Source organism: Muscardinus avellanarius, assembly GCF_963383645.1.
Source record: "Muscardinus avellanarius genome assembly, chromosome: 7".
Lineage (NCBI taxonomy): Eukaryota > Metazoa > Chordata > Mammalia > Rodentia > Gliridae > Muscardinus > Muscardinus avellanarius.
This window is the reverse complement of record NC_137793.1, coordinates 13,384,223-13,411,948: the sequence shown is the minus strand read 5'-3', so window position 1 is coordinate 13,411,948 and position 27,726 is coordinate 13,384,223.

Sequence of the window (27,726 nt, the reverse complement as noted above, 5' to 3'; positions counted from 1 at the left end):
CTCTCTCTCTCTCTCTCTCTCTCTCTCTCTCTCTCTCTCTCTCCCTCCCTCCCTCCCTCCCTCACAATGTTTCTCCAATGCCTATATAAAATATCTAGTAATGTCATGTTGTTGTCTAGAAGCCATGGCTTCTTACCACTTATTTTGTTTTACCTAAAAACATAAATTTTGCAATAAATTTGAGATGAAAATGGTTTTAATAATTCTCCAAGGCCTCACATTTTAAAAATTCACCAGTTTATTTAAAAATACTTATTAAGTACTTATTAAATACTAAACATGCTAGTCATGATAGTGCATGCCTGTAATTCCAGCAACTTGCAAGGGTAAGGATAGGAAGATGGAAAGTTCAAGACCAGCCTGAGCAACTTAATGATACTTTGTCCCAAAATAAAAATAAAAAGGGCTGGATGTAGCTCAGTGGTAGAATGTCCCTAGATTCAATCCCTGGTACAAGTAAATAAATGACTAAATGAGTATAGTTACTGTGCTAAGTTCAGAAAATATAAGCCTGTGTAGTACTTATATATGCTGCTTGTCATTACAGAGCTTACAACTAAGTAAGATAGTGGAAAAATATTTTAGAACATTAAAAAATATAAATACTATGGAATAAAAGCATAAAATAAAAGAGACACTGTTGATTTAGATTTCAGGGCCAGGTAGTTCATCTATGAAATGACAGTCAAGATTAGAAGAACTGGAAAATTATTTTAGTGCACAGTGGAGTCAAAACTCATTTCAGGCTGAAGAAAAATTATATGCAATAATATAAAGTGAGAAAGCAACAATCTTCATCAGGGCTTTAAAAACATGCAAGTTTAAGTGAGGCGGAGTGTGTAGGTAGATGAGGTTGACAGGGGATTCAGTGCCAGGTCATAGTAAGGTTTTCTATTTTACCCACTGAGTAGTTTTACCAGGGAAGTACCAGTTTGCTCTGTGAAGAAAGGGCTGGAAAAGAGTAAGGGCGGATGCAGGAGATGGATAAGGTGGTTATTGAATGTGCCCATGGAACAATCACAATGGCTTGGATTACAGTGACAGCAGAGGAGACAGGTAAGTGGTTGGATTTAAAATGTATTTTAAAGGCAGAATCAATAGAACTTAGTGATGGAACAAAAAAGGAAATAAGAGAAAGGGAGCTATCGAAAGTTTGGGCTTAAAACAGAAGTTTCCTCCACGTCTTTTTGAGACTTGACAGCTCATTTCTTTTCACTGTTCAATAATATTTCATTGTCTGGATATTGTGCAGTTTATTTACTGATGGAAGTCTGAGTTGCTTTTAAGTCTTGGCAGTTATAAATAAAGCTGGACTAAACATTCATGTGGTCTGGCATAATACACCCGTATAACCAGTACTTGAAAGGCTGAGTCAGGAGGATTACAGGTTCAAGGACAGACTCAGCAATGTGGCAAGACTCTCGGCGACCTAGCAGCAACATCCTGTTGCAAAATAAAAATAAATAAATAAAAATGACTCAGAAGTAGGATGCCCCTGGGCTCAATCCTCAATTTTTATTTTAGACATATTTGACTCAATGCATCTTACTAAGTGAAAGAAGCCAATCTGAAAATGCTACATACGATATGATTCAAACTATGTGACAGTCTGGAAAAGACAAAATTATGGAGACAGTAAAATGATCAGTGGCTGCCTGAGGCTAAAGCTAAGACACAATGAACAGGCTTAGCCCAGAAAACTTTTAGGGCAATTGAACTATTCTGTGTGATATACTGTAATGCTGGATACTTGCCTTATACATTTATCCAAACTCACAGAAAGTATGATACCATGTGAACTACAGACTGGGTAATGATGATGTGTCCCTGTAGGTTCATTGATTGGTATCGAATGTACCGCTCTGGAGGGGTACGCTAATAATGAATGAAGCTAGGCATATTGGGGACAGGTTTTGAGAAGATGGGAAATCTCTGTATATTCTGTTCAATTTTGCTATACCCCTGAAACTGCTCTACAAAGTAAAATGTGTGTGTGTTTGGATGTACTTATATTTTTTATATAAATTTTATAAAACATTTCATGTATATTATTGGACTTGTTCTTCATAGCATCACAAGATCATCTTCCTCTCCCAGATAAGAAAAAGGAAGTTCAAAGGTATTAAGTGCATTGTTAACCCAGTAATTAATTCACAGCTAAGACTAGAACCAAATTCTCTAATATTGTCTAGGGCTTGTTTTCTCTCTCTAACTTTCTTGTCTCAAGATGTGTATAGTGAGATCAAGAGTATAATAATGTGTATACTAAGATCACGACTCTTGTGATTGTCAAAGGCTTACTATCTCTGTTCTCTCCTCAGTTACTACCAAAGTCCAACCATATCCATCACCAAGCAATTCAAAGCCAATAATCTAGAATGATAGCAATCCTAGGAATATTAGATGAATTTTCTTGCCACTGTCACAACATTTCAAACTTATACATTATCACATTTAACTGCCATAATAATCTTTTAGAGCCGGGGGTGGTGATGCATGCTTGTAATCCCAGCACTTGGGAGGCTGAGACAGGAGAATCGTGCAAGTTCAAAGCCAGCCTCAGCTACTTAGTGAGGCTCTCAGCAACTTAGTGAGACCCTTTTCCAAATAAAATATAAAATATGTCTGGGAGTGTAGCCTGGGGGTAGAAAGCCCCTGGGTTCCACCCCTAGTACCACAAAAAAAAATCCTTTAGAATAGATACTAATATTAATGCATGCTGATGCAGGGATTGAGGCACAGTAGGACATAAATAATGTGTCTTAAATGGCATCACTAGTCATCAGCCAAATTAAGGTGTGTCAGAGTCTACACTGTGCTTCTCTTATGAATCTCACAGGAAAATTACAATAGTAAAAGCATGGGCAAGACCATATATATGATTGCAAGAAAACTTAATGCAGATGCAAAGGGTCAGAGTTTCAGACTGAGCTTTATCACCAGTGAACTTTGCAGTCTCAAATACATGCCCCACTTGTCAATTCCAATCTTGCTCCCAGCCTGTCTCTTCTCTGCAATGCAAAGCTTTTCTTGCGCTATTTCTCAGCCTCCTTCTAATTCTGCTCTGTTTGTTTTTGTCATCTGCTCTTGGGGTAATCATATTCTCAAGAGTTGGTTAATACAGTTTGTGTTCCTGCCAGCCAATCCCTAACTGAGCACCCTCACCCACTTCTCTCTTTCTGCCTGAACCATCTTCCCTCCACCTCAGCATCCTGGAGAATCTTAGGTAAATCTCTAGTGATTTACAGGATGCTCAAGAAGCCTCAGCTCCTCCTTGGTTGATAGCTTGGCAATTAACTCATCCTGCTAGCTTACTCCCTGTGTTAAAGTGCTAAATTGCAGAGGGTGTTTATCATATGTCAGGCTGACAGTTTCCTGCTGTCAGCTTTGATTTGCTAAATATCTGCAAAAAAATGGTGACTAACACACCTGGTCTGTAGAGCAGGCTGCACACAAGGCTGTAGGCAGCATCTGAAGAGATCCCTGCAATCCCTCCTAGACTACCCTCCACCCTCCCCTTCTCAAAGAGAAGGGAAGAAAAAGAAGCCGCACATTGGAGACCCAACACTGATCTTTGTTTGGACTGAAATGGTTAAGGAAAATAGGACGTTCCGTTCTTTGCACTGAAGGATGCTATAATAATAAACTAATAGATGATTATGAAACATTTATTACTCTGCTCCAGGATCTATACCAGATGTATCACCTGCACAAATTTATTTCATCTTTACAACACCCAGAAATTTAACTTGCAATGGTCACCCACAGCAGGTGGGATAGCACAGCCAAATCAGATCAGCCTGGCTCAGATCTCAGCTTAGCTTGAGATTTACCATCAGGAATTCCAGTCCTCTCCTGCTGCCCTGTTCACACTCTAGACATGTCGAGCCTTTCTGAAAAAGTAATTATGAGTTAGCAAGCAAAATGATACTTTCTCCTATACTTTTCGTCTGTTGTATAATTCCATTGCTTGATACAAGGACAAATGTCTTTAATCAAGTTTTGTAGAAGCAACATTAAGGCAGTGATTTTCCATTCTCTTTCTTAGACAGGAAAAAAATAAGAAGTTTGATGGGTAGCTAACCGGAGGATGAACTTGAGACTACCATTTCTTCTTTCCATGCAATAATGCCAACTCTGGCAAGAAGCCATCCCCATCTTTCAATTTACAAGTATTAGATCAATAGGCAATTGGTTCATTTGGACATGGCATTTTATTTTTAAAAAGCTGAAATATCAGGCCGGGCATGGTGGCGCACGCTTGTAATCCCCACGCTTGGGAGGCTGAGACAGGAGGATCGTGCAGGTTCGAAGCCAGCCTCAGCTACTTAGTGAGGCTCTCAGCAACTCAGTGAGACCCTGTTTCCAAACAAAATATAAAATGGGTCTGGGAGTATAGCCCGGAGGTAAAAAAAACCTCTGGATTCCACCCCTAGTACCACCAAAAAAAAAAAAAAAGCTGAAATATCAAGACCAGATTCTATTGTCAATACTTAAATTTTTTGGAGTCAGGAATATGTGAATAAGACATTTGAAGGTTTTTTTTTTGCATGTAAAATATGTGTTGTCTTGGGCAGTTCTGCCATTTTGCACCTCAATGCCTACATCTCTAAAATGGAGATAATAGTTCTTGCCACAGAGATAAATACAAGAATTAAAATGTACATAGGATAATTTAAAAGTACATAGGATAATTTAGCATGGTATTACAAACGTACAAGTGCATTTGGAGCTGGTCTTCGGGGTTTTGAGACAGTAAGTAAATCATCAGGAATTCTTTATCCTTGGTTCTTTCCTGTAAATGAGAATAATAATACTGATTTAGGGACCTGTAAAAAAAAAAATGCATCAGGAGCGCAGGTTCAAGGCCAACCTCAGGAACTTGATTTAAAATAAAAAATAAAAAGGGCTGGGTGTATAGCTTCGAGGTAGATTGTTTCTGGTGTTTAATTCCCAGTCCCCCAAAAGAAAAAGTACCTCAGATAAGGTGTATAATGCGCCTGAGGGCACCTGCCACAAAGTATTTGGTAAGTTAGTATAGTTCCATCTGTTTATATTTGTGCTCTAATGTCTTGGGCTGTAGAGGTAGCTCAGTGGCAGAGTGCTTGCCTAGCATGAGCAATGCTCTGGATCCAGTCCAAAAGTAAACACACACACACACACACACACACACACACACACACACACACGTGCACTTAAATGTCTTAAGTTTTATACTTATAAATAACTAGATGACTCTGAAGTCAGCAGAGAAGAAAATATTAAGTTAATATACATGAATATTGTTCAGGCAATCTGTGGCTCTGAAACCTTTGTAGACCAATTACTTTCTCCTAACTTGTATAATGATGCATTTGGGACTCTAGATGGGAAATTGTATCGGTCTGTTTCAGTACATTAAGGCTGCTGTGACAAACACCCCGAGCTGGGTGGCTTAGGAACAAAAGAAATTTCTTTTTCAATCTTGAAGACTGGGAAGTCCAAAACCAAGGTGCTGACAAATTAGGCATCTGGTAAGGTTCCTCTTCTTGCATTATAGATCACACTTTTCACTGTGTCCTCCTGTGATACTGAGCAAGGGAACTCTTCAGGGTCTCTTTTTTAAGGGTACCACTGTTTCTGCACACCTGATGACCAGTCAAGACCCCAGCCATCCAAAGCCCCATCACCCAGTATCATCACAATGGACTTCGACATCCTACGGGAATACAGCATTCAGTAGTCTATAATAAGAGTCAGAAGTAGGAATGAGAAAAATGATGTGCTGAAAAGTCTCTTATGAAGCAGCTGAGAAAGGCAGTGAGTGGATATCATCACACACGTGGATTATCTGTGCACAGAAAAGTGCATTGCCTTTTGAATTTGTTCAGCTGGGGTAATTAACATCCTGAGGCCAAGTCTGTCCCCAGCAGTTGGAGCATTTTCTGAGGGCAAGTGGTTAGTGCCTGCTTTCTCTACCCTTCCCACACTGGCACTTCTTCACCAGGATGCCAAGGCCGTACTCTTGACAAAATATTTCCTACTATTTCCCAATTCTTTCCTTCACAATTTTTTCTTTTGACGAGGTTATTTTGACGAGGTTTAATTATACAGTTTATACAGTTGTGAGTAAATGAATGGTAGCCCTTGAAGTCTCAAAACATAGTTTTCATTTGGGTTTATGGAGGAATGTGGTTGTAATGGTCCTTGGTAGAAAGGGACCAGCTTTTAAAAAACATATATTCAATATTTCTGTAGCATTCTGTAAGAAGTTTATTCTAAGAAGATACAGGGACCACCAGTTCCTCCAGGAGATGTCTGCATATGTGAGGACACTGGAAGTAGGCAGATTTCTTAGGCTCAAAAGATAACTTCTGCCAGGCATGGTGGCACACGCTTGTAATCCCCGCACTTGGGAGGCAGAGACAGGAGGATTGCACAGGTTCAAAGCCAGCCTCACTGGCATAAGAGACCCTGTTTCCAAATATATATATATATATATATATATATATATATATATATATTAGATATATTCTATTATATATATTAGATATATATATTAGATATTTTCTAATATATATATTAGATCTGAGATATATAATATGTATATATTAGATCTGAGATATATATATATATATATATATATATATATATATATATATATATTAGATCTGAGAGTGTAGCCCAAAGGTAGAAGGGTTTCCAGGAACCCCAGTACCACCAAAAAAAATAAAATAAAAGATAACTTCTAGTGCAGGAAAGGGATGTGGTAACCTCAGCCCTATGTCAAAAGAAATTTCATTAGTATAGAAGCCAGTATCAAAGGGTGGGTTGAGTAATGTACCTGTACCTTCAAGCACTGAAACACTGCAGCAAAATCAAAATATCTGTTGAAAAAGTGGCAAGTGGTCAGCTGAAAAAAGTACAGGGTTTGGAGTCATAGAAACCTTAAATAAGCCCCTCATTCTGTACCTGGGATTCAGTTATCTATCCTCCCTCCACATGAACTTTTTTTTTTTAAAGAAGAGATTTTAATATTCTCCTTAGTAGGATTTCATGAGGATTAAAAAAGATAATGTATGTACAGAATCTAAAGCTTGTTTTCTGACCTCCATATTTAAAAGAAACAGCAAGCTTTGCGTATTAAGTGATACTCTGAGTCCTTTGTTCAGCATTTACTTCATAGAATCATGAAAACAAGCAATTGATGTGTATCCTTACCCTAAAATGTAACTTGTTATCACCTCCATTGGACAAATAAGGAAACTAAGGCTCTAGATTAAAGTAATCCCATCAGTATCCTAATATAAAGTAACAGAGTCAGGTTGAAATCCATGTCTACCTGAATTCATTGCCAATACATTCATCTAGTATATTCGGCAGTCACATCAAATTCTTGGTGGAATGGCTTCTCTTATCCATGTGTGTCTGTGTATGTGTGTGTCTGTGTCTGTGTGTGTGTGTTTCTCTCTGGACATAAATATCTTCTTTGCCACAAAGCCTTCATTTACTTAAGCTAAGTTATTTGAGCTTTCTGGTGGGGAGACTATCACCCCATTTTGTTGAGCAAACACTTCTTTTATCCTCAGTGTAAATCCGTGGCACTGCAGTTATGTTTGAACTACTTAAGGAAGCAAACTGTCCTCAAGTATGCTCAAGAGCATCAGCACTACCTCGGTCACGTACATAGGCTGATGGTCCTTGTTCTTGATTTCTCATTAAATCAAAGCACTGCACTGGGCAGACGTGTCCCTCTAAGGGAGTTCCCACTGTCTTTAACACTGACCGAGCTAGAAGTAGCTTTGACGTTTATCTCATCTGTTTCCCTTCTCTGACAGCACATGGCAAGAGGGCCCCGGGTTAAGAGCTGCATTGTGGCAGTACAACCTCAGCAATAGATGTAAGAAGAGCCGTAAGCTATGCAAGAGTCAGAGCTGCCCTGAGTACTTTCTGTGAGCTACAGACAGTACTGTGTGCTTTACCTGCAGCACTTCATTGATATTCCAAAAACATCAATGAAAATATGACATTTTATCATCTTTTTATTGGTGGAGAAATCGAGGATAACTGGTTGGAGATCACTTTGCCAAGAGGTTATGGTACTCACATATTTACACAGCATGTATCTCTGCAATATATAGTATTTATGTACAACTAAAATACCAACTATCTGCTTTGTCTTTGAAAGCATTGTCACATCCAATTCCCATATCATCCTACTCATAGGAACTTGATAGTGAAGACTTAATAAAATTTGCAAAATCTCGCAAGTAAAGTAGATTTTAATTATAAAGAAAAAAATTTAGAGAACAACTGTGAACTACAAGAAGGTGGAATTATATAACTATGACCTATTGGCCAAGTCTACTCCACTTTTTTATTCACTTATATATTATACATGGTTGCTTTCATATGACAATGGTACCGATGAGTATTTGCAACAGAGATTTTATAGACTGCAAAAGCAGAAATATTGACTATCTTGTTCTTTAAAAAATTGCTGACACTGGGCGTGGTGGCACACTCTTGTAATCCCCTCACTTGGGAGGAAGAGACAGGAGGATCGCGCAGGTTTGAAGCCAGCCTCGCTGGCTTAAGAGACCTTGTTTCCAAATAAAATATAAAAGTAGTTCTGGGAGTGTAGACCAGAGGTAGAAGGGTTCCATCCCCGGTACCACCAATAAAAAAAATTGCTGACCCCTGGACTAGAGCATTAACAGTTCTAATGATGTACATCAACGTTCACACAAACTGCTTTGAACCCAGGGGCATTCAGCCTATGAGCTACACCCCAGATTTGTTTTGATTTTTATATTTGTTTGTTTTCTTTATTTTGAAACAAGTTCTTGCTAGGTTGCTCAGGGTCTCACTCAGTTTCTGAGTCTGGCTTTGAACCTGTGATCCTCCTGTCTCAGCCTCCCAAGTACTGAGATTATAGGTGTGCATCAAAACATCAGGCTAAAAATAACTTTCGATCTTGATAAAATGTAGACTCTGATCCAATAGGTTGGGTGTGGGGGCAGGGGAACAAAGTTAAGATTATATATTTCTAATAAATTCCTAGATGATATTGATATTATCCACTCAGGAACCAGCTATGGGCAGCAAATAAAACCTTGTAACAATGTCATTCATAGACCAGAGGACAATAAAAGTTAAAAATATTTTGATAATTCAAGTTGATAGAAAAAGCTAATATTGAATTAAAGTCTTACACTGGAGATAATCACTACCAAAAAAGCAGGCAAATAAAAGAAGAAATATTATTTGCCAACTGAAGGGTGTTTTATGGTTATAATCCTTCTCTCCTTATCCCCTCAACTTCCCCATGGATTTAGATAAAAACAAACAAACAAAAGAAGGTTAAGCCCATGCTGAGGAAGAAAACAGAAAAAGGAAACAGAATAAAAATATTAAAAAATTAAATTTAGTTTATAAGGAATTAAGGAAATTAAGTGCTTATGGAAATTATTTTCAGTATGTTTGGCAAACTGAAAAGAGTTACTAATATGTGTACTTAAATTTTGCTGTTTGCACAGAACATTTATAAATAATGTTCTGTTAAATAAGAAAAGATGAGTTAATATACATTAATCTGCTGAGAAATGTTCTGGATGCATTGCAAATAGATGTGTCATTAGTTTGAGAATTCTAAGAAGAAGGCAGAGAGTCTCTGAACATTAAAGAATCTTAAGCATTGAGTGGGGCCAAGTAAACATATATTTTAGGAAGTTCTGTAGCTCTCACCAACACTACTCAGAGAACAATTAATTAGTTTGAATCCCAGAAGATCCCATTGTAATCTCCCAAAACAGATATTCTGCAAGTAAAGTTCAACATTGAATACCTACTAGGTACTAGTGTTAAAAGATACAAGATAAATACCACCTGGATCTCGCCTTTAAGTGACTCATAAATCCGGTAAGAACATGGCAATGTCAGAGCTAGAAATTAGACCCTTCACATTTCTCCCATTAGCTGGAAATTTGCTCTTGAGCTTGCTATTTCTTTTTCTGCCTCCTAGAGTTTTGCCAACAGCAGGAGGGCTTCTTGAATCTTGCTAACATAATGCCCTTTGAGGATAAGGGGAATAAGAGGATTAGAGTAGGACATTCTTCAGTTGTCTCCATCTACCCAACTTATAACCTATTTCAAACACAGCAAGACCCACTGTTGATGAGATATTGGTGGATAAACTAATATGAGGCTTTCTACTTTCCCAGAGATTGTCATCTGGCTGCAAATTCACAAAGAAAGAAGATTTTTTGTCCCAATAAATTAGGGGAATAGTACAAAGAACAGATAGTACTAAAGTGGATCTGTATTGTTTCTGAACTCTCTGTGCTTTTATTTGTTTCTTCACATCTCTAAGGTGATATTAGTAATCTCTGCATAAAGAACTCAGTTCTCTAATGTACATGACATACATTCATAAACATATGAAAGTCAATCACTAAACCAAACATGAGAAGGAGGGAGGGAGAAGCGAATGAGGTGGAAATTGGGGAAGGGCTAAATGAGTGATGTGTGCATGTATGCCTCTACCATTTTGTACTCCATTAAGATGTATGACAACAATGTACCAATAAAAAAAAAAGAACTCAGCCTGACTTGGACACTGTCTAGGAAGAGAATATTAGAAATTGTGGTGTTTAAAAAAAAAAAAACTAAGTATCAACAACCAGGCCTCAGTGAGCTCTTGCTAAAATGAAAGTAAAGCTGTACGAAATGAAAATAAAGCTGTGCATGATGATGGAAGCCTGGTATTTGGGAGGCTGAGATAGGAGAATTGCAGGTTCAAGGGAAGTCTCATAAAGTTAGTGAAACCCTCAGCAACTTCATGAGACTGTTTCAAAAATAAAAAATAAGAATGGCTAGGGGTGTAACTTGGAGTTCAAAGGTCAATCCTTAATATCACAAAGAAAATAATAAAGTAGTACAACAACAAAAAAATAAGTAAGTTTATTAACAGGACCCTTCATGCCCTCCCAAATATGAATATTTCTGCCACTATGAGATAAAAATTCTCACTATTTTCTCTGGGGAATTTGAAATGCCTGAAACATCAAGAAGTAGCTTATACTTTTCTCTGAGCCAAAACATTTATTCTTTTTATACCCATAGAGCTAGAAAACTGCTATATACATGCCAAGTTGAGGAGAGTTGATCACTCAATATTGGTTTCCCTTATCAGTACTCTTCCCAATAGTCCCAAGCACCATCTACAAGTGATCACAAGAGAGATGTGTTTCCATCCACTTCCCTGTCACCCTGGATGACAGACTTAATCACATGCTTACCAAAAGGGCAGAGACCATGCTTGTCATCTTTATCCAGATTTTTGATCCAAAGAGGTAAGACCTCATGTAGCTACACTTCAGTACATTTGTCTTGGCTGCTGTCAGTTTGGCTGTGATGTGTCTAGGTGTGAGTCTCTTATATTTATGCTACTTGAGGTTCACTTAGCATACCAGGCATCTCAGTCAGCATTCTTGTTGCTATAATCCAAAATGACTCACCACACAACTCAGAGGAAGGAAGATTTATTTGCTCACAGGTTTTGGAGATTTCAGGATTCATTCCATGTCAGTCCAGGTCTATGAAGCTCAGGACATGATAGTGGAAAGCAGAAAGAAGGAAAATGCAAGACTCTGCTTTCACATCCTGAAGGCCAGAAGCAGAGGAAGAACAGAGGGAGGAGAGACCATATATCATCCCCCAGAACACACCCCAAGGACCCTCCTTAGTAACCCAGTTCCACTTTCAACATTGCTACCTTGTTTCCATGAGTAATAAGGGGACATTCTAAGTTCAAACCATTACAGCAGATATACTAATTAGTAGTTTTCATCAATTTAGGGAAATTTTTCTACTATTCAATTTTTTTTGCTTTTTTTTCTTCATTCTTTTCTTCTGGAGTTCTCATTACATGCCTGTTAATACTACTGAAAGTTTCCTATGAGTCACTAAGCTTCTGTTAAATTATTTGTTTTTTCTTTGTTTTCTAAATTGAACAAGTTCAGTTGATTCATCTTTGACATCTCTGATCCTATTGTCAACTCAACTATGTTGATCCTTGTAGTAATTTTGTTTCACTTACTACACTTTTAACTCTAGGATTCACATATTTTTAATGATTTCTGTTTCTTTATTGAAAAAAACTTATTTTCGTGTTTTTATTTCACCCTCTAGACATGGCTTTCTTTAGTTATTTGGATGAATTTATACTGTCTACTTTGAAGAATTTGTTTACTAAATCCAGTATTTGAAATATTAGAGTAAAGTTTTTGTGGACCATATTGAATTATTTATATATGTATGTATGTATGTATGTATGTATGTATGTATTTATTTATTTATTTATTTATTTATTTTTGCGTACTCGGATGGAACCCAGGGGCATTCTACCTCTGAGCTACACCCCCCAGTCCTATTTTTTAGTCTCTATTCTTTATGCACATTCTGCATTATGATGCCACTGACCATGAAGCCTCACTAGAGAACAAACAAATGCAGTTGCCTTTTCTGTATATACCATACAGTCCAAGGTGTTTCGTTACAGCAGATTATATGGTAAGACAGCAAGCCAGAGAGTGGGGAATGGAAAATTTGTCCTTTTCTAACAACCTATTCTCATGGGAACAAACTGGAGTGTCACAAAACTATCTATTTACTTTCAAGAGCAATACCTCCAATAACCTAATCACCTCCCATCAGGCTCCACCTCTTAAAGACTCCACTGCCTCTTAATACTGCTGCATTGAGAGACCAGGCTTTCAATACATAAACTCTTGAGGACAAACTGTATTATAACTATAACAGCTCACATGTGTGGTGCCTTGCTGAGGTTGATAAGAAGGTTTAATGAGGGCTGTCAACCTGACCATCTATCTGTGGCCTATGTAGTATATCAATCAATCTCAGACTAATTGGTCTTCTTTCAGAGTTTCTCAGGATTCCACTGCAAAGATTCCAAGAGATAAGCAGAAGCTGGCAGTTGCATTAAGTCCAGGGCTGGAAATTGTCACTGCATTCTCTTCTGCTACCTTAGTGATAAAGCAACTTGCAAAGTCTAGTTCAGTTAAAGGGAAGGAGAATTAGATGTCACCTTCCCATAGAAAGAGTAGAAAGTGATTTGTAGCTGTCTTCATTCACCACACAGTTTTACATGATGGCTGAACACAATTGGGTTTCCTGAGAATGTTCTGTGTGGTCCTACAGAAGGGACCCTGTTTTAGCTAAACTAGTGTGAAATCCTTTTGGTTGTTTATAGTTATCATAGGAATAAATCAGGAGGACAGTGGTCTTTACTTTTTATTTGTTTAGAACTCAAAACCTTTTTGGATGAAGTAAATATTCTATGCATGGAGTGAAACTGGGTTTTTAGAACAAACTTAAGAGTTGTTACTTTTCCTAGAATGATGAAGGTTCAAATAAATGCTGACTTTATAATTTTCAAATTTTATAACCCCAGACTGTGTACTTTCCTTCTCTCAGCTTTGGTTTCCATACCAGAGAAGGGAAATAATACCAATGCCTACTTTATTCAGTGGTGGTAAGGGCACAAGTTACATCGTACACACAAAATTTAGCATAGTGCTTGTTGCATAAAAAGCACCCAATGAAGGTCATTATTTTTTTCTTAGTCATTACTAAATTTCAACTTGTAAAAGAATATACAAACTAACTAAAAAGTCAGGACATACCTGCCATGAAAATTTAATATAGCTAATATTAAGTTAAATAACAAATGTTATTAAAGGAAAGGACAACCCAGGCTTGGTGGTACATGCTTATAATCTCAGTACAAGGGCCCTATAGTGAAGCAATTAAGGTGACCAATAAGAGGGTATGGAATAGGGGAGGATGGAGCCTTTTTAAAAAGCAGGAGGTACATAAACATATGTATCAAAGTTAATCACCAAACAAGCATGGGATCGAGGGAAGGGGAGGGAATGGGATGGGGACTGGATGAGGGCTAATTGGATGATGTGTGCTTGTATATCCTCTCAAGTCTTGTATTCTAATGTGATGTATGATTATAATGTACCAATAAAAATAAATTAAAAAAATAAAAAATAAAAAAATAAAAGCTGAGACATGAGGATCACAGGTTTAAAGCCAGCCTCAGAAACTTAGTGAGACCCTGTTCCAAATATCAAATAAAATAGGGCATGGGGTATAGCTCTGAGTACCTTGGGTTTAATTTCCAATACCAAGAAAAAAAAAAGACAGGACAATATTATAGACTAGGTGATTAGAAAATGTTTCAAACTCAAAGCCAGGTTCAAAACAGGCTTTAAAGGATGCACAAGATTTAAAAAAGTGAGAAATAACAGGAGATTCTAGGAAGTTATAACTAGAAGCAATGATAAGTAAGAATGCTCTTGACATAGTCATGAATTCCCTTAAGAAATTCTTGATGGATCAATGTAGATCTGAATATTATTGGTGGGTCAGGTGAAGAGAAGTCAGGGACCCAATGGAGTAAGAGCCTTGAATGCCAAATTAGGGATTATCTATATATACCTACATAGAGTAATTATGACTCATAGATTCAAAGTGATACCAACATATATGCACATCTCACTTGGTGTGTTCCCCTCTATATATTCTTCCTCCTTTCTTCATTCTCATACATGAATTATATTGGTGGTAAAACCATGTATGAATTAATATAACCTGATTTGATCTCTTCCCTTCATTAATCCTCATTTTCCCCTTTATTCCCCTCTCTCCCGTTCCCCTTCCACTAATCCACTGTTTTCTTGGCTCATTTATCTGAAGTCTTTTTTGCTTTCTATTTTCATGCTAGCTTCTAACATATGAGAAAACATATAACCATTGACTTTATGAAACTTGTTCTTGGTTACCAAAGTATTCTCTAATTTTATCCATTTTTTCTGAAAATGACATAATTTTGTTTTAATAGTTAAAATCCCATTGTGTGTATATACTACACATCATCCATTTTCATCCATTCATCTGCTGATGGATACCTAGTTTGGTTCTATAATTTGGCTGTTGAAAATTGTGTTGCTATAAACATGGATATGCACATATCACTATAGTATTCTAACTTCAGTTCCTTTGGGAGGATACTGAGGAGTGGTATGGCTGGGTCATATGATGGATGCATCCCTAGTCTTTTGAGAAATCTCCATTCTGATCTCCCTAGAGGCTGTACTAGTTTAAAATCCCACCAACAATGTATAACAGTTCATATGTCCCCATGTCCTCACCAGTACTTATTAATGTTTGTATTCTTTTTTAATTTTTTATTTGTACATTGTATTCATATATCTTAATGGGATCCAAGATGATGGAGACCTACATGCACACATCACCCAATTAGCTCTTACCCAGTTCTCACCCATTCTCCCCCCACCCCTTTTATGTTCGGCTTAGTGATTGACATTGATAAATTTGTTAAAGTACATCATGTGCATTAGGGAATTTCCCTCTTCCCCTCTTCTATCACCTTAGTTAGGTCACCTTATTTGCTCATTATGCTATCTCCTTCATCTAGAGTTCTTCCCATGACCCATTTCTCCCTAGCATCTGATTTCTTATTTTTTGTGATTTACTAATCTCATTTAGCATAATGTCCTCCAGTTCCATCCATTTTCCTGTAAATGACATAATTGTGTTTTTCTTTATGGCTGAGTAAAATTCCACTGTGTACATATCCCATAGTTTTGTAATCTATTCATCTGTTGATGGATATCTTGGCTGGTTCCATAGTTTGGCAAGGTGAATTGTGCAGCTATGAACATAGATATGCATGCATTAGTTTGGTAGTTTGGTTTCCTTTCTTTGGGGTACTGTTTTCCAAAGTCGTTGAACTAATTTGCAATCCCAGCAACAATGTGTTAGAATTCCCACTTCTCCACATACTCGCCAGCATTTGTTGTTGTTTGTGTCTTTAATGATTAGGTTAATTTGGGGAATGTTTCTTGAGTTCTTTATATATTCTAAGTATTAGTCCTCAGAGAGTGGAATTTATATTTTAATGAAAAATGTTGTGACATTTTAAAAATGTTTATTGATAATAAACTCCTTATAACATTATATAAAATGAGTAAATGTAGAACATTTTCTGAAAAGATTTTGTTTACTTCTGTACACAATATAGGTGTAAGAAAACTGAGAACATAGGCTGAATGGTAACATTAGAAATGCGTGTAGAGTAGGCATATGGGGTGTCATACAGTCAGCATTGACAGGGCCAATAGAAATTGTGACTGATGAGATGTGAGAGAAAGAGTTAATGATGTCACCCAAGTATTGTTTCTGAAGGAGATGAACCATAACTGTGCTGTTGATAGGACTGGCAACATATGAGAAGATGGCTAATTGGGAATAAGAATAAAGATGGAGAAAGAGGACACAGAAAAAAGCCTTAGCCAAAAGGACAAAGAATGAGAAAACAGAGGAAATTAATAGGGTACAAGACATTGCTGTTGCTTCATCCTTCGGAAGGGAAAACATATAGTAGAAGTCATGAATCATTCAGCCCCGAAGCACAGCATTTACACACGTAAGTTAGAGCTTTAGAAATAAGGGGGCTCGTGAGAAACCATTTGTAATGTCAACCCCTGAGACTGCCTTTGAGGAAGCACTTAACCACAAGTCAAGGTATGAAATGAGGGGCTCTTCTCCCCAGCCCTCTCTCCACATTTATTCACAATACACTTTGAGACTGTAAATTATTTTACTGTTTGTACGTTGCTAGATCTCCTTGGCATTCTGCGAGTGTGTTGTGTGTGTGTGTGTGTGTGTGTGTGTGTGTGTGTGTGTGTGTGTGATAAATACAGCCCCAGGGAACCATTTAATCTTTCGTAGTACTGTGCTCTGAGACATGGTGGGGCTCAGTGTGATTACCTCAATGCAGCCGTGGTTCTCCCAGACACTGGGCTGCCTGTCTGTATCTGCATCTTTGAATTAAATACCTACCTGCCATGCGCGCTCTCGTGCTCGCGCGCTCGCGCTCACTCCCTCTCCAGCCTGGTGGCATGAATAGCCACTTCATAACCCACACAGAGGCTGGGAGAAATTACCTAGAGCTCAAGCCTATGGGTGCAATCTGAGGAGGATTACCTTGGATGACCAGTTGTCTCAGAGATGACCACTAATGTTCACCTTAAAGTAGAGGGTTCCTAGCTTATCTGTTCATCTTCACTTTATTTTATACACAATTTTTACATTAATCTCAAAGAATAGCAGAAGCTGTCTCATTCTCTTGCACATAAGTTATTTTATAGCAATATCCTTGCTTCTTTCCAAATGAGTTCTCAGCATCCTTTCTTCTCCCTTATAATCTTCTTATGTCCATTTGGAGAATCCCTTTTATACTGTGTATTATCTTGGCAGGAGAATTTCCAGAGTCCATTTTCACACTGAAGTCATACAATATGTCTTCTTCCTACTATCCACTCTGTGTGTGGAGCTATCAGGAGACCCAAGCATGACCAGTCCAGATGACCCTTCCATGGACCTTGATTCTTGGCGTACAATGGCAGGTCTTTCCTGAACAGGCTTTTCTGGTGGCAGACAGCCTTAGTTCCCTACTTCCTACTTGGCCCTGTATAACTACCTTGCTCCTACTCCCAGTGAGGCCAAGGAGATATACCCAATGACCCCATATTGGATACCCAGGGTGTTCCCTACCTAGCTGGCCTCTACCTGCATGCTGGGCTTTCCCATATTCCTGGTCTTGAGGGTGGACCACACTATACCTGCTGCATGCTCCTGTGAGCTTGCCCAAGGGATTACCTTTTGAAATAGATAATAGGGCATAGATAAAATTTGGTCCGGACCCCCATATTTGCTTCAACATAACTTTAAGGACTCCTAAAGGGAAGAGAAGATAAGAGTAAAGGGCCAAGATTTCATTGAGAAATATGAATAGCCAATGTCAGCAGGAGGCAGAGAAAGTTTGGAGCTCTCTGTGAATGGATTGTCTAACTTGGACTTTATAGGGAGTGGAGAAACATTGTGGATTAGAATGTAGGTGCCTAGAATGAGGGAAAGAAAATAATTACTGGGTAATTAGCTGAACATAAAAGGAAAGAACCTTCCAAAACACCTCAAAATTGGAAGTTTATTTTATGGCTTTCCTAAGCCATCAGAAGATTGTTGGTACCATCTAGCAAACTGGAAAGAATTCTTTTGCCCCTCTCTTCATCCATCTGCTATATATGTCCCCATAGCCTCATGGAAAATGTCCCCAGTATCTAGTTATTTGGAAGTAACTGTGCCTTTGAATATGCTTTTTGTTGTTGTAATGAAGACATGTTTGATAAGGGCAAAAGATAGAATATACTTTAATGATTTATTAGTTTCATGTATAACTCATAAAGATTTAAATACAGTATATGGCCATTATTTATATTCTTGCTCCAGGGCCCACCAAAGTTTGGTTTGGTCTAATTGTCCTTCTGTATTCCTAGCCTCCATTTTCTCACCATTCTATAAGCTCCGTGCATCTTTCTAATACATTTGTTTTTTTCTTCTGTGTGTTACAATTAAGCTTCTGTTCTGTTAATGGGACCTGGCATTGAAGGTTTGCCTGTTTGATCTAAGAAACCCTTCATCTTTATTTCTTTTTTGCCTTAGTGAATATAGTTTGTAATATTGTTTAATGGTAGTTGTGTGTGTGTGTGTGTTAATAAAGAAAATATAAAGAAGAAAGAAAAAATCCAGTAAATATTTTCTGTGCTATCTTTTTTCAATATTTCATTTTTAGCAGAACAGAATTATAGTTACATGATTTCACATCTGTCTTCTTCATTTAGTTATATTCATTTCCCATAATTAAAAATTCTTCAGACAAGATTTTTTATGACAGAATCCTGTTGTGTGGATATTTCAAAATCTGACAAATTTCTGAGTTTACTCATTGGTATAAATGATACTTAGATTAAGATTGATATGCATAAACTCTTTTCTATATTTTTATTGATTAGGAAAAAGAGGTTACAAAAGGAGAGATTATACATTTTTAAGAGATTGATAAAATTTTAGAATGTCCTTGGGCAAGGTTTTATTGATTTGCCCTCTGAGCCAGCAGCATTTGGAAAGTCTAATTCCCCACATCATCTCTGTTAATGCCTGCTTCACCAGATGCCCTTGGGGCTATTGGTGGGATAGCCCCAACACACACACACACACACACACACACACACACACACACACACACACACACACTTTACTTTGTTATCCAAAAGGGGGAGGTCTCCAGACAGAGTTTAAAAATGGAAGGGAAGAGATGGAGAAGATTAAAGAGGTTGTGAATCTAAAGTACAAGGGGGTTCTCTATTCATCTTTCTTTTTGGGTGATGTTTCATTCTCTTGATCTTATGAAGTTAGAGGTCCAGATTCTCTCCCAGAATGTCTAGAGAACTTGTTTCTCTCAACATGGACATCCAGCAAGAAATAGGGTGATGTTGAAGGGAATACTTAGGGCAGCCACTGAAATTAATAAAAGATAGAATCATAGCTTACAATTACTTTAGGCCAGTTCAGCAAGTATGAGAAACACAGAGTAGTTGAAACCAGAGACAAAAGTATTGATAAAAATGAGTGTTTGCCTAACTTCTGATCTAGATAATTGCTTCTGAACATCCCCTTCTCCAAGGATGAGGAAACAGAATTTCTTGGGGTTATTCTACACAAATGGGTATATGTTTAGTGGCTTAGGATCTCACAATCAAAGAATTAATGTTTTTATTTCAAATTTATTTCTAAGAGGTACCTGCCACTATGTAAGCTGGAGGAAATTTGAGATCTGGTTATTTGGTGAATCGGAAGAAAATAGAGCTGGTATTTCTTCCTGAGAATTCAGAAAGAATAAAGGGACACCAACTAAGCCCACTGACACAGGTGAAAGTTTCCTGGATCCTGTAGATGGAAGGATCTCAGTGATTTCTGGGAATGGCCTACATGTGGGAAATGTCAGAGTTCAAGGGTATAATGTGTGCAAAGAGGAGCAGCTGGGGAAAATGAAATTGCCTAAGTTGGATGGCTAAAAATGGAAGAAAGTCTAAGAATTGAAACAAAGCATGAGGCCAGAGGAAAGTAGAGCAGTTCAAAGTTTTCCTGACAGGTATCATTAAAGGACCCACTTTTATGGACTTTGCACTCCCTAGAAGACCAGTTAACCAAGCTAGCTTAAAAATCACAGCTCTGAGCCAGGCGTGGTGGCACATGTTTATAATCCCAGCATTTGGGAGGCTGGGACAGGAGGATGGTGATTCGCTAACTTAGTGAGGCCCTTTGCAATTCAGTGAGACCTTGTTTCAAAATAAAGAATAAAAAAATAGGGCTGTGTGTGTAGCTTGGATGTAGTTCCATCCCTAGTACCACAAATAATAATAATAATGATAATCATCATCATCATCACAGCTCTGTAGCATAATTGTAGGTTTATCTACAGAGAACTACTAATGTACCTTAAAATAATGAAGGCATCTTAGTAACACAAAGTGAAAAAATTTATTTAGACATTCAGCACACTTGATAATGCTATACCCCCATGATCCAGAACTCATCTACCAGTAGACATTTAATACTTAAATGTACATAGATGGTTCAAAATCTAATCTCTGCATTTCAATGACACCCCTGTTAATCTCTTTTACCCTTCTACCTCCAACCTCTTTGGCTATGATGAGAACCTAGATTTATTTACTCATAAAAAAATAATACTAGGCAATTTCAGGTCTTTGAAAGTTAACTGCCAGTTTTTTGCTTCAAGATAGTTGGAAAAACAAGTACTATTTACTGGATAGCAGAAAAATTATGTACAAACAAAGTATGTATCTATCCCATTAAAAAAAATAGACACTCATCGGTCATGGTGGTATCCATCTGTAATTATAGTACCCCAGTACTTGGGAGGCTGAGACAGGAGAATTGCAGGTTTGATGATAATCTAGGCAACTCAGTGAGACTCTCAGAAACTTAGAGAGAACCTGTTTTAACATAAAAAATAAAAAGGACTAGGAAAGTAGCTTAGAGGTAAAATGTCCCTGGGCTCAATCATCAGTCCCCCACCCCCAAAAAGAAAAAAAAAAAACACAGCAAAAACAGACAGTCCAAGAGTGCCTATGCAATCTTCATAAACTTGAAACAATCTGGCCTCAGTTGAGAAGAGGTAGAGGTATCACCTTATTTTCTCTGGTTGGAATTCCTGATCTTTTCCAAGTTATCCTGATACTCTCAAAAAACCAAAACCGCTGGGAGAGAGTGCCCCAAACTATCACACAGATATATTGGAAAAGCCTGACTTGCTGTATTGAGATAAATTTACCACCAGCCCTGAATTACATGCCAAAAAGCATCAGGGTGCAAATTTTATTTGGTTTCTCTTCTAAAAAAGAAGCACATAAGTATGTTTGCAGAACCTGAACAACAAAAACAAAAAAAAAATGTCTTGTCAAAAAGAAGAATAAAAAAAATACCCACATACTTCCAGCATTGTGACTATCTCAGCACTAAGCTTCCAGGCTGAGGAGGGGAGAGGGCATGAAGGTGTCAAAAAAGCCAGTTAGTCCCCTTCAATGCACATCATCTTTGGAAGTTAATCTTCGAAACTGCATTTGCCTATATTCTTCTTGACTTGAGTTAATGGAGTGAAAATAGTCTCTGAATACATCATTTCTTTTCCAATTTCACATAGATGAAACTCTCTATTAAGGAAAGCTGACCTTCTACACTCGAGTGAATGTGTTTTGTTCTCTTAATTTCTCTAGCAAGTAGATAACCAGTCCAATATTACTTGCCAAACCTGTCATATGACAGTGAGCACTAATTATCCCTGAGTTAGGCATAATGTCAGCAAAGCCATCACTAGAAGCAAATATGATCTTGGCCATAAGTGTAGACTCTGCAGGAATTATGATTCTTTATCTGTTGATAAAAGTATTCCCAGTATAGGGAGCAATACAAAAGGACGTTCAGTGGTAGATTGTTTTACATTATCTTGAATAATCACCTATGAAAATGATGATAAAACAAAAATAACATGAAATTTGGAGTTAGACCTGTATTAAGTGCTAGTCTCGACCACTAGGAGTATAATCTAGATTGTTATTGAACATAACATTAACCAAACCTCTTCACCCATTGGCATCACATGGGGAGCCAACCATCTCTTCCTTCTTCCTTAGGACAAAGAAGTTATTTTAAAAATAAGACCCAGGTGCTACAGATGTAGACTTCTCCTCTAGATTCTCTATACCCAACTTCCCTCATCTATAAGATGTAGTTCAATTCCTACTTCATGGGTAAGAACTAAAGGAGACAATGGATATGAAGCATCTATGTCATTGTCCTGCCCTCAATTATTACTGTTACTGTTATTATTAATTATTATTGTTCTCCTTGAATTAATGTTTTCTATGGTTTGGATATGAATAGTGTACCCCAAAGATCACAAGGAAAGGCTTGATCTCCAGAGTAGCAATATCGGAAGGTACTATGGACCTTTAACAGGTGGGGCCTGTGGGGAAGACTTCAGGTGACTGGGGGGCATGCCCTTAGGAGGTATCATGGGATCTTGATGGTCTCCTTTTCTTTCTGCTTCCTGGCTCAGGCTTTTAGTATTCCCTCTGACATGGATTTTTACCATGATGCGCTATCTGTCCTCACCAGAGGCCCAAAATAAAAGATACCAAATGTTGGACTCAACCCTCTGAAACCACAAACCAAAGTAAACCTTATCTTCATAAGTATCTTGTTTCAGATATCCCATAGTGATATAAAGCTGACTAATAGAAACTTTGGCAATTATTATTCCAGAGGATCTCAGTTTGGTTTTAGGAGGTGACCAATTATTGGTTATAATTGTCACATACATGTCATATTTATTTATCACACAAGGTGGATGTAGCAATATTGCTGCTAATGGAAACCAACCCAGAAACCCACAAATCACAAAAAAATATCTCCTATCAGAGAGGAATGAGGATGAAGTCTGGGAAACATTGTCTTCTTTTTTTAACCACAGAATTAACTCTGCAAAAAATCATTAAAAATAAAGATTGGAATTATGTGTCCTTCCCCCATTTTGTTTTCATTTGAAAGCAAATTAAGAAGAAGGGAGAACTGCTTTGCAGCAGGTTATCATGCTAATTTTCTGGGTCATTTCCTCAAGGTGTCCTTAAAAGGGACAATCATCTCTGTTTGAAGCAATTTTCTCCCATTACATACATCAGCTCCCCCAATGTTTGACACCTTTTATTAGCTGCTTTCTGTTACCTCAAAAAGCCTGCCCATGTGAATTCTGTTTTCTGCAGACTTGTCCAATGTGAAAATTGCAGCATTAAAATAAAACAATACCCACCACCAAATTTCTGTTTTTCTCAGGATAGATGTTTCATGATGATTTCCATATATCTGTGTAGAACTTTTTCTTTTTCTAATTCAAAGCTCTTCCATAGCACCATATCAACTCTCACAACATCAAAGGTAGACAAAGAAAATATCATTGTTGCCTTTTTAAGATGAGCAAAAAGAAATTGGTGAAAATATGAGATTACAAAGTTGGCTGAGTAAACCAGATGGAGTCAGAAACAAAGGATTCTTTGTGTCTTTTAGGACTCCAACCCAAATGGACTTAGGCAAAAGCCAGGTTTGTTGGCTCTTAGGAAATCTAGTTGAAAGATATAATTTCAGGCTCAGACAGTTCCAGGGATTCTAGAGATAACAGCAGGTCACAATAGCATTGAATCTCTCTGACTCCTTTTCTTATGGATCGGAATATTATTTCCCATATGCGTGTGAGTTTTGCAAAGAAAACACTAATTGTACCTTGTGTTAGTTTGTGCATATTTCACCTCTGTTCCTTGGGTTCCCTTTTAATGGACGGTAGACATGGAGAATTTTATTTATTTATTTATTTATTTATTTATTTATTTATTTATTGGTGGTATTGGGGTGGAACCCAGAGGCTTCCTACCTCTGGACTATACTCCCAGACCTATTTTTTTATATTTTTATTTGGAAACAGGGTCTCACTAAGTTGCAGAGAGCCTCACTAAGTAGCTGAGGCTGACTTCGAACCTGTGCGATCCTCCTGTCTCAGCCTCCCAAGCGCGGGGATTACAAGCGTGCGCCACCACACCCGGCTGACATGGAGAATTTTAAAAAGGTTAAAATAAAATCTTTGAGTCTAGGTTAGTCAGAATCCAAACCCCAAGCTTTTTAACTTAACACTATTCTGCAAAAATGCTCAGAGAATCTGTACTATAGATAAGGCACTATCTTAGACCTTCCTTCACATCCAGGAGCAGGTTTGTGCTCTGGTCTCTGTATCTGTGTGTGGGAATTGAGCAAAAAGCAGCCTTAGCTATGTACATGGAGAACATGTGTGTGTGTGTGTGTGTGTGTGTGTGTGTGTGTGTGTGTGTGAATGTTTTACTCCCTGTTTTTCTTTGCAAGTCTGTGTTTGTTTCTGTGTGATCTATATTTATATATGCCCAGAATATCCCCTCTTTTTATTTGTGTCTCTTTCTTCCTTTTGTCTCTTTCTTCCTTTTTACATCAGTCTTTATTCCCATCTCTTTTTCTTTTTCTAGGTGTTTTCCATCTGGCTCTCCTCTGTCTCACTTATCAGCTGTTTTCCTTATAAATTTTATTCTCATGTTTGTGTTACATTGTGCAAGATGGCTTCTTGACATTTCAAGCTTCTATAGTCTAGTCTAGTGCATAATGCAGAGCTCTTTTTTCCAAAAGAAAAAAAAAAACTCTAAAACTAACTCTCCTTGGCCTCCTGTGTTCCCACACCTGGACCACACTAGTGTTCTTACTGACCAGGCTGAGTCATAAGCTATTCCTTATGAGTGGAGCTTCCTAACTCTGCCCCATCAGAATCACTTGGAGAGCAGAATAACAGTTCCTCATGGCGCAGTAGGAGGCTCTGATCAAACAAGGGAGAAGACTACTGAGTAGGTAGAAGCAACACGTAACCACATGACCTTCATTTTAGTGTAGCATAGAATCTTATGTGTGTGGTATTGTTAGGAATTCTTATTCCTTTCACATTAGATTTTTTTTAAAAAAAGGACTTTCATGTATTACCTGAAATAATGTCACATGATAGCAATCATGAAGAGTAAAAGGTAAAATGGTTAAGCTCATGTTTGTAGCACATAGTTTTATCCTTCGAGGACCTTTTGAGGAAATAAAAATCTGTTTATGCAAAAAAAGAGTATGGCATAGGAAAGGAATATTTAGGTCAATCATATCATCCCAGAGCCTCAGTTTCCTTGTTTATCAAGTGAGGCAGTATAAATCATAGAGACTTCTGCAAGGAATTCACACTGGCTCGTTCACACAGAAAATGATTTATCACAAGATTATATAATAATGTTTGGGAGCTATTTTGGGCTGCTAGTTAACCAGGAACAAGTGCACTCGATAGAGATGTCCACTCATCCCAGAGGCTGTTCTGTGAAAGCTCTCCAGAAGATGTCACCCACCACTTGAGCCAAAGATGATGGTAGCGGAGAGCAATAATTTCACCATGGCTGCCTCAGAAGAGACAAACTCTTCTCCCATTGTCCTTGTCCAGAGACTCAATCTCAATGTACATAGCTAACACTGCTTTTTGTGCCTTTCCCACATGCAAATGTAAAAACAATGGCATTAACAGGATGATGTGTATGGAGGTTTAAGATGATGCCTAATCTACAGCATGAATTTTATGAGCATTTTCTCAGAACAGTGGAGTGTTAAGTTGAAACACTTGGGCTTCAGATGCAGACCAAGCTGGACCCAAATATTTTACTTCACCCTCTTCAAACTCTTCAACCTTATTGGGAAAGGAAATACCAATGAATACAGATGAAGTATGCACATGCTCAATACAAGGTTGTTAGTGTTTTCTCTGCAAAATATGTAAAACTATATCATAGATATGCTTTTTTCTTCTCTCTAATGAGCGTCTCCTTAGTTCACATTTCCACCCACAATCACTAAATTAAATCCTCTGCAAATGTTTGTTGTAAAACTTTCCCGGCTGAAATGTCAATAATTGACAATCTTTACTTCCAATTTCTAATAAAGTTCCTGAGATCTTTTGCAGAAGCCTACACAGCACCACAGCTACCTCCTACCACATACCACACTACCACATGCAGGCCAGGCTTACACAACAGAGACAGCTTTGCCCAGGCTCTTGCTAGGGAGGCATGAGGTACTTCAGAACAGATTGCTTACATCTCCACTTCCTGGACACCAGGCCCATCTCCATGGTATCCTTTAGCTGAAAATAGATACGAGGTTTATTTCAAGATCCACAGAGGGGAAACAGATAGATGGGGAGGAAAAACTCACAAGTCTTTCTGCAAAGTCAAGAACCAACCCTATTTCTGTGAGAACTCCCAGGGAACACTAGAGTTATTTCCATCTCCCATTCCTCCTGGCTCAGAGAAGTCAACTGGTGAGCCAGTGGAGGTCTTGATAATAATACCTTCAGCCAGGACTTTAATTCTCATTCATATTCATTTTCTGTCTTTCCCTTCCCTCCCCTTTATAAGACTATAAGGTTAGACAGGGGAGAGCCAAGATTTAGTCTTCTATACTTCCTCAGTTGCTAGGTCCAAAGTATAGATTGAAGCAGATTGGTCTCAGTGTCTTACTAGATGGCAGTATGCAAGTCACTTAAATTTTCTCAGTTTTTGTTTCTCATGGAGAGACAGAGATGTTTAAATAATATAACTTGAAAGCATCAACATAATATCTGGCATCACATTCTCACCGTGAACAGTAAGCACCAAAATAAGTGGGGCCTGAACTTGGACTCCCTGGGCTGTTGTGTTGGCTCTAGCACTTATTGGCAGATTTATGTAACTGTGTTGTGTATAATTTCCACATCTCCAAGAACGTGTCTGACAATAGTTTATACTACAGAGTGGTGTTGTGAAGGTTGAGTGAGACAAGCTGGGAAAATGGTGCTTTGCAAAATGCCTGGCACCGAGTAAACTTCAACAAAAAATTTTCCTCGCTTTCTACTCATAGGCTAAATTCAGACCAGCTGATGAGAGATGTGCCATGAGAACCATCTCAGATTTTTAGGAAAATTCTTGTTTTTTTTTTTTTGTTTGTTTGTTTGTTTGTTTTTCTTTTAATTAGATCAACGAAATACATCTCAGTTACCCTCATCCTTTCTAATCCTCATACCCCTCAGTCGTCCCTGGATTATCACTTGCACTTGATATTTGAAGTTGCTACAAACAATAACGGAGGTGGCTTTTGTTTATTTGTTACGGAACATGGAGACTTTTAAATCTAGCAAGAGAACACATTAGTCTCCAAAAACCCCATGTTTCCCCGCCATACCCCAATAGCCAAAGAGAAGATGGTCTGTTGAGTTGACATGGCTCCCCCTGCTGGATGGAGGAGACTTGGGACTGTGGCTGTGTCAAATGAAAGCAAAAGAACAGTACAAAGATAAGAGCTCGTCCAGCTTTCCACGCTACAATTCTCAACTAGAATACAATGGAAAATGTCCTCTTCTAAACATGACTTCACTGGCTCAATGTCACACAAAGCCCCCACCCACAGTTACCTTCCCCATCTCACAATCCTTACACTTCTGACTTAGAATTGCTCAGTTCTTCCTTCATTTCTGTTTAGTTTGCTCGGCTTCCCCAGGAATCATCACTCTTTTCCATACAGGATTTTCTATTTACAAATTACACTTAAATATATACATATACATATATACATATATACATATAT